The following is an 11,971-nucleotide window of genomic DNA, read 5'->3' as shown; positions in this document are numbered from 1 at the left end:
GTGAGCAGAACCAAGAGAACATCGTGCACAGAGACAGCAATATTGTTTGATGAAGAACTGTGAATGACTTAACTATTCTCGGCAATACAATGATCCAAGACAATTCCAAGGGACTAATGATGAAACATACTATCTACCTCTGAAGAAAGAACTGATAAGAACACAGACTGAAGCATACTATTTTCACTTTCTTTCATTTTCTTCTTTTTTCCCAAGTTTTCCTATACAAAATGTCTAATATGGTAATGTTTTACATAAGCGCACATGTATAACCCATATCTGATTGCTTACCAACTCGGAGGTGGAAGGGGAGGGAGGGAAGGAGGCTTAAAAATGGGAACTCAAAACTAGAAATAAAAATATTTATTATTATTATTTAAAAAAAAGACAGTATTGCATCCTTGGTCAGTCACTTCAGAACAGAGTTCTTCACCAAGTAGGGCCAGGGACAAGTTGACAAATTACTTGATCCTTCCTGCCACTTTCATCCCCTCCCTTTGCCATCATCATTCAGCAACTTCTCCTTAGAGGTTCACTCTCTTCCTCTGTATCACCTGACTATAGATCATTATTGCTATAATCTGGAAGTATCCAACAGGCAGTTGGCAGTGCAAGACTAAAGTTCGGGAGAATGAGTAGGATTTGATTTATTACTAAGTATTGCCAACTATCTGCCTCCATCCAGATGGAGCTGATGGCCATTTCTACCTAAATATCCTGCAACATTTTAAACTCAGCATGCACAAAATAAAACCAATTAATTTGCCTTCCTTCAATGTCCCTATTTTTGGTGAGGCCATCACCATCCTCCAAGTCATTGAGGTTCCTACTCTTGACTTCTTTTTTCGTACTCTCTTCATCTATATCTAATCCATTGCCAAGTCCTATCTAATCTGTCCTTACAATGTCTTTCAAGGCTGTCCCCTTCCTTTTAGCCAAACTAGTTCAGGCCATCATCATTTCTTCCCTGGACGATTGTAATGGGCTCCTAACTGATCTCCCTGTTTCCAGATTCTATCTCCAATCTGTCCTTTTATAGCTGCCAACATAATCCTTTGACACGGATTTGATCATGCCATTTCCCAGCTACAAATCTCTTGCCTCTAGGATAAGACATAAATACATCATCCTGTACTTCAAATAACCAGGTTTCAACATACATTTCCAGGCATTTCATATTATTCCCCCATTTGTACTCTATCAATTTCAACCAAACAGGATAACTAAGTTTTCTTGATCCTTAGTATACTGTCATCTCTGTACATGTGCAAGGTCATCTTCCATACTTGAAATGCACTCCTTTCTCACTTCCTCCATTTGGAGAATATTTTTCTTGTTAACTCTCCCTGCCTCTTTCCTCAGGTTGCCATGTATTTCTTTCTCTGTGCATGTACTGTAACCCCAAATAAGATGTAACATATATTTCTCTGTGCATGTACTATAACCAAAATAAGATGTAACTTATATTAAGATGTAACTTATAGGGAGCAGCTATATGGCGCAATGGTTAAAGCGCTGGCCCTGGATTCAGGAGTACCTGAGTTCAAATCCAGCCTCAGACACTTAACACTTACTAGCTGTGTGACCCTGGGCAAGTCACTTAACCCCCATTGTCCCACAAAAAAAAAACCCCAAAAAACAAAACAAACAAAAGATGTAACTTATATATTTCTCTGTGCATGTAATGGAACCCAAAATAAGATAAGATTAAGGAGGGGAAAGGTTTTGTTTTTGTCTTGCCTTTTAATATCAAGTTGATTGAATTGTAGAAAGCATTAAATGAAATAATGTATATGAAGCATTTTGTAAACTTTGAAGACCTATGGAAATATAAGCTGTTATCCTGTAAACCTGATTATATCACTGTGTTTCAATCCCTGAGCTGAGCCTTCCAGAAACAGGGAAATCTTATACAATGCTCTCCCTACAGTGTTGTATCCCTAGCACTTAAAACGGTGCTTGACCCAAAGCAGGTGATCTATAAATGTTAATTGACTGACTGGTTCATTCAGGGTTAAATGTTTTGGGCCAAATGTTCCAGATAGTTAAAAAAAATTTAACAATACTCCTGACCCAAATTTGTTTGGCATTTAAAGTTCAAATAATCTTGAAGGAAAAAGAACATGGTCCATTGGAAATTGCTGGGTTTGGAGTCAGAACCTGGCTTCACATGCTAACTTTCTCTCTTAATAGCTATGTGACCTTAGGGAATTCTCTTTCCTTCTTAGCTTCAGTTTTCTCATATGTAAAATAAAGGGATTGGATTAGATGATCTGTAAGGTGTCTTCTAACTCTGAATCCTATGATTCTACAACCAGATATCTCTAAGGTTCTTTGATTCTCTTGGAGTAAAATATGCCCCACCCCTCATACAAAACTAGAAATTAATATATAAATCCCCCCCCCCCCAAGGAAAAACTTTGAAATTTCTGGGCTGATTATTTCCAATTCAGTTGCCATGGTAATAGTTACCAGAGTATGTTAAGGCGGGTAGTAAGGATGTTGCAGGCCTGAAAAGAATGATACTCTCATGCTTTAAACACCAGTAATTCTGGTGGTGCAGACACTCTCTCTAGTGATGCCCATTTCCTTCTGCATACAAAGCAAACAGCTTCCAGGATATAACTCTTTAGCCCGGTCAGGGAGATTGTGGGCCCTGCATCCATGTGCTCATCAACAAAGAGTAATCTCAACATTCTGCAGATATGATTAAACTGATACATGAAAATCTCTGATTGGTACAAATCCCAAACCCCAGGAGTTTCTGAGTGGGAGAAGAGAGTTTTGGGGGAGGAGAAAGGAAATAAGAGTTTGCATCTGAGAATGTGTGTATCAATGCTCATCCAACTTCTGATTGGACACTGTCCAAACAGAGGAAGTTTATTACCTCCCAAGGTAGCTCATTTCCACTTTGTAACGATTGGAATGACACCACCTGCTGGAGACTTACTGTAGAAGAGTTCTGCCCATGAAGCGAAGGTCTTTGAGGGCAAGACCAGGAGTCAGGAAGTGACGCGGGCTAGTGGGAGGAGGAAGGAAGAGACTGGCGTTCAGTCTCGCTCTCTTTCCTGGGGCCGCTGGCGGAGAAGGGAGCTAAAAATGTGCTCTCCCTTTAATAGATAGAAATCTAGGCCTTTCTCTCTCTCTTTACCAAATTCTTGTTTTCCTTAATAAATGCTTAAAAGCCTAACTCTTGCTAAAGCTTATAATTTATTGGCGACCACTCATTAGATATTTTAGACAGACTAGCTAGAATTTTAGCCCTTAACAACTTCAAATAGCAATAATTGTTAGAAAGCTTTACCTTATATTGAACTGGAACCTGCCTTCCTATTATTTCTCAGCTCTCTCTCTCTCTCTCTCTCTCTCTCTCTCTCTCTCTCTCTCTCTTTTGGGTGGGGCAATGAGGATTAAGTGACTTGCTCAAGGTCACACAGCTAGTAAGAGTCAAGTATCTGAGGTTGTATTTGAACCCAGATCCTCCTGAATCCAGGACTGGTGCTTTATCCACTGTGCCACCTAGCTGCCTCTTTTCTATTATTTCTACCTACTTGTCCTATTAGAAATAATCAGACCAGAAATTTTAAAGTGCTTTCTCAGAAAAAAATAAAATTGATAGATTCATTTCTAGCTTTTGTACAGGGGGCATTTTGTTTTTCTCCAAGACAATCAAAGAAGCTTACTGATAGCTGGTCACAGAATCACAGATCTAGAACTAAAAGACAATTTAGACATCATCTAGTCTAAGCCCTTTATTTTACATATGAGGAAACTGAGGGTCAGAGGAAAGACACTTCTCTCTGGATCTGTGCAGAATAAGCAGAACCCTAATTAGCTTGGGAGTTGTGTGAGGGTAGGGGATGCACCTTCTTCCTCTGGCAATGCCATCACTGTGTTTCCCTTGGAACTCCTCCAGCACAACCTCCCTTCTCCAAAATCCAAAGAAGGGTGGTTGGTTGGAGGAAGACGAGCCACTTGTCTTGGGCAACACTGCATCTGAGATACAGTTTCGCTCCCCACCCTCAGCCAAGTATTTTAATCCCTGTTAAAATATCTGGTTGTGGGGGGCAGCTAGGTGGCGCAGTGGATAAAGCACTGGCCCTGGATTCAGGAGGACCTGAGTTCAAATCTGCCCTCAGACACTTGTCACTTACTAGCTGTGTGACCCTGGGTAAGTCATTTAACCCTCATTGCCTTGCAAAACAAACAAACAACAACAATAAAATATCTGGTTGTGGTTTTTATGATAAGCCCTTTTTTCTTTTGGATGATAGCTCCCCAGTTGTTCCTCACATGAATTGGTTCTGAGTCCTCTCACCATTCTGCTCATCTTCCTTTGGACATCCTTCGAGTTTCTCAGGGTGCCTTCTAAAGTGTGGAGGCTCAGAACTGAACACAGCACTCTATCACTGTTACTCTGACTCTCTCCTGAAGGAGATGACAGAGGAGCCCATCAACAAAGAGTAACTGGAGAAAGGAATTTTTGGAGTTAGAAGAAACGGGCTCAGATCTTAATTCTGCCACTGACTATCTACATTAACCTCTCTGGTTCCCAGTTAACTCATCTATAAAATTCAGGGTAATGACAGGAGTTGGACTCCATGGTCTCTCTAAGGTTCCTTCTGGTTCTAAATCCATGATTCTACAAACTGAATGTGTCAGTTCATGGGATGCAGAATAAGGGAGTGATCTGAGTTTGAAAGAGACTTCTTGGAGGAGTTGATATTTGAGTTAACCTTGAAAGGAACTGATTAGATTCTACCATTTCCTGAAATAGATCTTTAGATGCCCTAGCAGCCTGGCAGGGGCATGTAGCATTGCTATGATAATTGGATTTACTGATAATAGCTAGCATTTATATAGTGCTTCAGGATTTGCTTAACAGTGGTGTCGAACTCAAAAAGAAATGGGGGTTGTTACCTTGCATAAAGATCCCTGTACACACATATTGACTTAGAAAACCACATGTTAACAATATCTATGTTTTTCATATTTTCATATTTATTTTGTTAAATATTTCTTGGGAGTTTTGCCCACCATGTTTTTGATACCTCTGAAGCCAAGTTTTCTAGGAATCATCTTATCCCCATTCTTCTACCTTTCATTCTCAGGTCCATAGACCTGTCATTATACCATCTTATCTTTCTAAGACCGTTCCTCATTTCTATGATGAGGAGGTTGGACTACCGTAGAATACCTCTTTAATCTCAGGTCCAGCTCTGTAATATACAAAACCTGCCCCTACCTCTGAGGAGGTGACTTGGCCATTGGAGTCTGAACCCGCACCCATCTTGATCCTCCAGAGCTCCCACAGGGCATAGTCATGCCTCCTGTATAAGATGCAGAAGTTTCTTGAGATGAGGTAAATGAAGATATTGCAGTTAACTAAGTTGTAGCTTTGTCTTTGGGGTTGTCTGCCTCATAAAGGGTAGGACTTCCTGTAAAGCCATTAACAAGTATTGTCTATGGAGAGTTAAAATTGGCACAACTCACTTTTCTTGAAGACCTTCTAATTGCTGCTCCTTCAGGCTCGCTCCCTGCTTTGCTATCCCTTTGGGTTCTCTCATTTCCACCCAGATAGCCAACCCTGGCCATGTTTGTTTCTTCCTTGACCCATCTTTGTTTCCTACTGACAGGCTCTTCTCTATCTACTCTTTGAGGTAGGCTTCAGCAGACTTCTATAGCGGTATGACACTAAAAAAGGTTAAGGACCCCTGGCTTAGACCCCAACTCTTGGGGCTTGATTCTTTACTGTAACTCAGATCCTATTTAAGCTTGGCCGAATCCCATCTATTTTTTGACATATTTCTCATCATCATTGAGCTGCAACATCCCCAAAATAGAGGTCTGGCAAGGATTTAGGGCTAATTTTATGTCAAATAGTGTTTTGGAAAATTTGTTTATGGGGATATGCTACTTAATCTGAAAATGTATTCTAGATTTAACGTGTCCTTCAGAGTGAATGGCAAGTTGCTTAATTATTCCTAATTAGGAACACTCATCATAAGACCAAAATGAAACCCATGATTTGACCTAAATTAAATGTTAATTTGGCTGAAGTTCAGTTTGGAGAAGATTTAGATCAGGTTTTGTTTTGGTTGGTTGAATAATTTTAGAATGTGTGTGATTTAATTTCTTTTTTTAAACTAGTCTACATGGTATTATGTTGGGGGAAAAGCTTTAAGTTCTCAGATCAGTTTTTTAAAAAGGAAGAAAAAATTAATATTTGGCAGGGAACAGTGAATGAGATGGCTTATACCTGTCTAATAAGTGTCATTATGCTCATTCCTGCAATCTAACCTGTGTTCCTGATATTTTCCCCAACTTGGATGTTCCTTTTTTCAGTGGAATGCTAAGGATTACTAGCCCATGGACTAGCTTCGAAGGTCTGAGCTGGTAGACCCCAGCATGGCAGGCATATACCTGTCTTTTTTTCCCTTGGGGCAATGAGGGTTAAGTAATTTGTCCAGAGTCACACAACTAGTAAGTGTCAAGTGTCTGAGGCTGGATTTGAACTCAGGTCCTCCTGAATCCAGGGCTGGTGCTTTATCCGCTGCACTATCTAGCTGCCCCCCTGCATATACTAGTCTTCTCCAGTTCTCATAGATCTTCCCAGGAATAAGAGAGATAAGTCACATCCATCAGTCACAAGCTTTTCCTAGCCTCATCTTTCCCTATTAGGCACTGTGATGGGCAGGTCTGATTCAGACTAGTCTCCTGTTAGTTTAGGTTTGGCTTTGGAATAAAATGAGACACTCAGCAGTCATGCAGTACTTAATAAAAGGAAGTCTACTTAGTCATAGCATAGAAAGAATATTCAAAATGGAAACCATAGCACTTAACTTGGAAAGATGTGGTGACTCTCTCTTGCTTCTATATAGAATCCTGTCTGGTCAGCAAGATAGGATGTCTTAACTTGAGACCCACTCCACATAGCTGACTTTCATATGCCCATAGATGACCAATAAGCTTAGTATGGCCAGAGACTACCAGTAAGCTGCTATAAGGCACAGGGACAGCTTTGTTGTCTTTTAGGGGAAAATAGCTTACCTCATGTATATGTATGGGTTAGGGTATATGTGAAGGGAGAACTCTAGTAGAGAGTGCTCCTCTCACAGGTGCCTGTGTGAGACTGGCACAGGAGAAAAGCAACAAGGGCACTATCAGTCTTCTACCATTAGGATCTCTCCAACAGTGACTTTGAGCCAGTTCAGAGATGGAGAGGAGACTTGGGGACAAATAGTCTCAAGGATTTCTGGCTCTAGGGCTAGTGGGAATAGACTTCAGGCCTGCTGATTTTTACCTTTTCTTGTCTTTCCTCCAATAAGTATTTCTATCTTTATAAGACTCTCATGTCAGTAACTTCTAGAACCTTATAATTCTTACTTCAGTATTCATTAGCTGAGCACTTAGACTAATATAGTCTTCTATCCTGTCCAATTACCTAAGTCTTACATATCCATTAAAGCCTAGCTCATATCTTTCTTCACTGATGAAACCTTCCCTGTCACCATGGCCTAGAAAGATTCCTTTGTTGTTTGATCTCTTATAATATTTATTTTCTTTACCATACCCATCTGGCTCTAAGGAGATAATGACTGGTACTGTAATTTATTGCTTAGTTGGGTATATATCTTACCTTCCAAACTGGAGGGTAAGTTGGGAGACAAGGACTGTATCTTAGGTTCTATTAAATCCCCTGTAGCTCTCAAAGCATTGGTGCTCAGAAAGAATTTATTGACTATCTCAGGCATTTACTGAATAGAGTCATTTGGCCCATTATATGTCAATATATACAGGTTGGGCCAAAAGTCATGGAGGATTTTCAATATTTAATAATACCTTTATTTTTTGTTTTTAATTGAAGATACCATAGAAAAATATACAGTATATATAGGAAATGAATTTATATTACATGTAAAAAAATCAAAATGAAGAAAAATAATTTTCAAAAAGTTATTAAAACATCATGACTTTTGGCTCACACTGTACATACCAATGAGTTAGGTCATCATTAACTTTTACTGAATGGTCACAACCGCAGAGTTTCCAGCTGAGCAAGAACCGCAAACGTAGTCCAATGCACATGTGAACAAGAATGTTGTCTACGATGTCTCCAGCAAGTGGTCATTTAGCCCTTGTTTGAAGTCCAATGACTGCTTCTAAGGCTGCTTCTCCTACTTTGGGCTAGCTCTGATTGTAAGGAAATTTTTTTTCTTCTGTATATTGAGCCTAAATTTGACTTTTTGCAACTTTCCCTTATTACTCCTAGTTCTGCATTTGGGAGCTAAGCAGAACAAGTCTAATTGCTTTTTGTCTTGATAGTCTTTCAGATATTTTGAAGATAGCTGTCATGTCACTTTTGTGTATGCTTATAAGAAGGAAAACGATTTTTAGCTGTCAGGTGCTTTGCACTCATATTTTTAAACCAAGATCTTTCTGCATAGAGCTCTTATAATTTATGTATGATCATTAAATGAATCATGCAGTGGAATATCTATAAAAAAAAGTTCCCAAAACAATTTGTGGTGTGACAATATCTGTGGTGGGACAGCAAAACAGACAGCTAGGTGGCACCGTAGATATAGAAATGGACCAAGAGTCAGGAAGACCCGAGTTCAAAACTGACCTTAGACTGACTAATCGTGTGACTCTGGGTGGATCATTTCTCCTCTCTATGCCTCAGTGTCCTCCTGTAAAATGGGATGATAATAACTGCTACCTGCCAGTGCTGTTGTGAAGATAAAATAGGATGATATTTGTAAAGCACTGAATAAATCATAGAATGATGATAATAATAGTATTTTCACAAATATTGCATGGGAGAAATTAGAATGTATATTGCCATCATTATCCCTATGTTACAGATAAGGGAGCCGAGTCTTAGAGAAGTTAAATGATTTGTGCTGGGTCACCGAGCTGGTAAATTGTGGAGGCCATACTTAAACCTAAGCTGTTGGACTGCAAGTTCACTGGTCCTCCCAATACACCAGGCTGCTTTTTGTGGTTTTACTGTGATATACATTTCATATGCTAAGCTTTAGTTTGAGCTCTCTTCCTTCAGTCACCAGAAATGTATACATTTGTGTGGGAAATACGCAAAATAAAAATAAAAATAAAAAGGCTCCTTTGTTTTCATTCATAGTAACACTTTCATTTGGGAGCTAAAATCACACACCTTGTAGTGGAGATTTGTTTTATGTGATGTCCCTGCAAGCCCAAACGGATGTGAATCCTTTCTCAACAAGGAGACTCCCTAACCTACCTCAGGCTTCCTTGCCAGCTCTTTTCCCTGATTGAGCTGCTCAAGAGAGGAAAGGAAGTGACAAGTTTCTTTTCTTTATTTTCATTCATGATACAAATATTTCCATATGAAAAGATGCACTCAATCCTCTTTTGTTATCACTAACCACCAAGGGGTCCCCTCAAAAACTGCACAGTGGCCCGTATGAGGCATCCTTTCTAATAACAGGACAAATAATACAGGACATTTGTTGAACAGTCGGCAGCTGGAGATAACATTCAGAGGAGGGAGAGGCTGACTGGCTGTTTGCTTGTCAGATGTTTGTAGATCAGGATGAGACTCAGCTGTAGAATGAGAAATATTTACATTTTCATTTTTTAAAAAAAAGATTCTGTGAGAAGAATAAGTCTTGGTCCGAATACGGACTCTTCTCCAACTGCTCCTGTCAGGATTTGCTTAATAACAACAATAAAGATGGCCTTTTATAAACAAATTGTTTTGGAAACATTGAGTTGACCCCATGTAACTTTTGCTATATATGTATAGTATCATAGTAATGATCATAACTTGCATTTTCTATAGGGTGTTAAGGTTTATAAAGTATATTTCTCACAACAGGCAGTGTGTTTAGTGGATAGAGAGGCTTGGAACCAAGAAGATTTGGATTCAAACGGGACCTCTGACACTCACTAGTTGTGTGATTATAGGTAAATCACTTATCTTCCTGGGATTTAGCCATCTTCTCATGGCCTTATAGACAGTTGGCACCTGTTCCCTGGTAGAGAAGGTCAGAGAAAATGAAGGGAAATATCAGATCCTTTGGGGATTCTTTATAACAACTGAATGAGGTTGGGATTATACACATTATTATCCCCAGAAGGAAACTGAGTGTCTCAGAGGTAAATTGACATGTCCATGATGATACCAGTAGTAAATGACAGATATGGTATTTGAATGCAGACCTCTTGACATCTAAGTCTAATTCTCGTACTTTCTTTTGCAGACTACTGCCCCATGATTAGGTGGATCTATGCTTTGAGGTATTTCTCAAATAGAAAGACAGAATGCCACAGTGGATAGAAAGCAACTCTCAAAAACCAGGAAAACCTGATTTCAAGTTTGGAGTCTGACACATATTGGTTCTGTCACCTGCAGGAAGTTATGTTGCCTCATAGTGCTCAGGGGACTTTTTTTTTGGGGGGTGGGTCAATGAGGGTTAAGTGACTTGTCCAGGGTCACACAGCTAGTAAGTGTCAAGTGTCTGAGGCTGGATTTGAACTCGGATCCTCCTGAATCCAGGGCCTGTGCTTTATCCACTGCGCCACCTAGCTGGCCCTGCTCAGGGGACTTTCTAAGGCATTGAGTTGTAGACCAGGTGCTGGTCTGTTTTGGTAAAGGGAATTCCATCCCCCAGGAATTTCCTTCACCAATGAAATCAGTTTCAGTCCCTATCCCATTTCTTCTACAATGGAGATGGGTTTCCACTGATCTGCTCAGTCTTCCTCATGACTAATAGTGTGTATTTGAGGTTGGTTGAGACTGGAGGTCACTGTCACAAAACAAAGTAAAGGAGGCTCCCACCTCTGAGCTTGAATGCTTGTTACAGAATTGGGCTAGCCAGCCCCCAAATGAGTAACATCTCTATGTGGATAGCTTCCCCTCCAAAATCTTTCTACATCCCATTTAGTTTTCCATGATACTTCCCAGAATTCTCAAGGGAGGAAAAATTGTGTCCCAGCTGTAATGGTGACTCAGGGAAATGGCAATCCTTACTCCACCCACCCTCCTTTTTTGGTGTAGGGAGGAGGTTATGCTAAAGGAGCATGAAGGGAGGTCTAGGGATACTTCCTGAAGGAATAGAATGGCTTAAGACATGGATAAACATGGTATGATGGGGTTAGTCAGAGCTCTCAATTTTATCAGAATTCCTTTTCCATAGGAGAGTATTCTTCTGATGCCTCATTGTGGTGTGGCAGTGACCCTGGGTTCTTAATGTGGTTTTTTTTTTTTTTTTGGTGAGGCAATTGGGGTTAAGTGACTTGCCCAGGGTCACACAGCTAGTAAGTGTCAAATGTCTGAGGCCGGATTTGAACTCAGGTACTCCTGACTCCAGGGCCGGTGCTCTATCCATTGCGCCACCTAACTGCCCCCGACCCTGGGTTCTTGAAGCCTCTAAGAGGAGTTCAAGCTCTAGGAGGTCCTACCAAGCTAGAATGATTTGGATTATAGCTGGATGCATTATATGTCTCTTATCAGAAAACTAGCCAGAGTTCAGAGAGGCTCCTCACCAGGGGGGCTGTAAGATAGGAGTTGTTAATCTTTTGTGTGTGTTATGGCCCCATTTGGCAGTCCTGTAAAGCCTTCAGACCCTTTCTTACAATGATGTTTTTAAAAGCATAAAATAAAATTCATAGGACTACAAAAGAAATAAAATATATTGAAATAAAGATGTCATTTATTCTTTCCCATCCCAAATTGAACAATCTCCTGAAATCTATTCATATTCTCCTTGGAGACCTGTGGACCCCAGGTTAGAACCCCTGCTGTAAGCTTATGGCTTTTTAAGCTACAGTAACTATCGAATATGATCTGCTAAAGTGTGGAGGGATTAAGGTCTGTATTTGTGGAGGGAGGATGAAATCAGACATCACTGAAGTATTCATGTATTCAAGCTTCTGGAAGACCATGGAAATCCTGAGCTGAGAAGTCTTAGAGCAGATCATCTGG

Source organism: Dromiciops gliroides, chromosome 5 (genome assembly GCF_019393635.1).
Source record: "Dromiciops gliroides isolate mDroGli1 chromosome 5, mDroGli1.pri, whole genome shotgun sequence".
Classification (NCBI taxonomy): Eukaryota; Metazoa; Chordata; class Mammalia; order Microbiotheria; family Microbiotheriidae; genus Dromiciops; species Dromiciops gliroides.
Note: the sequence above shows the minus strand (reverse complement) of the source record.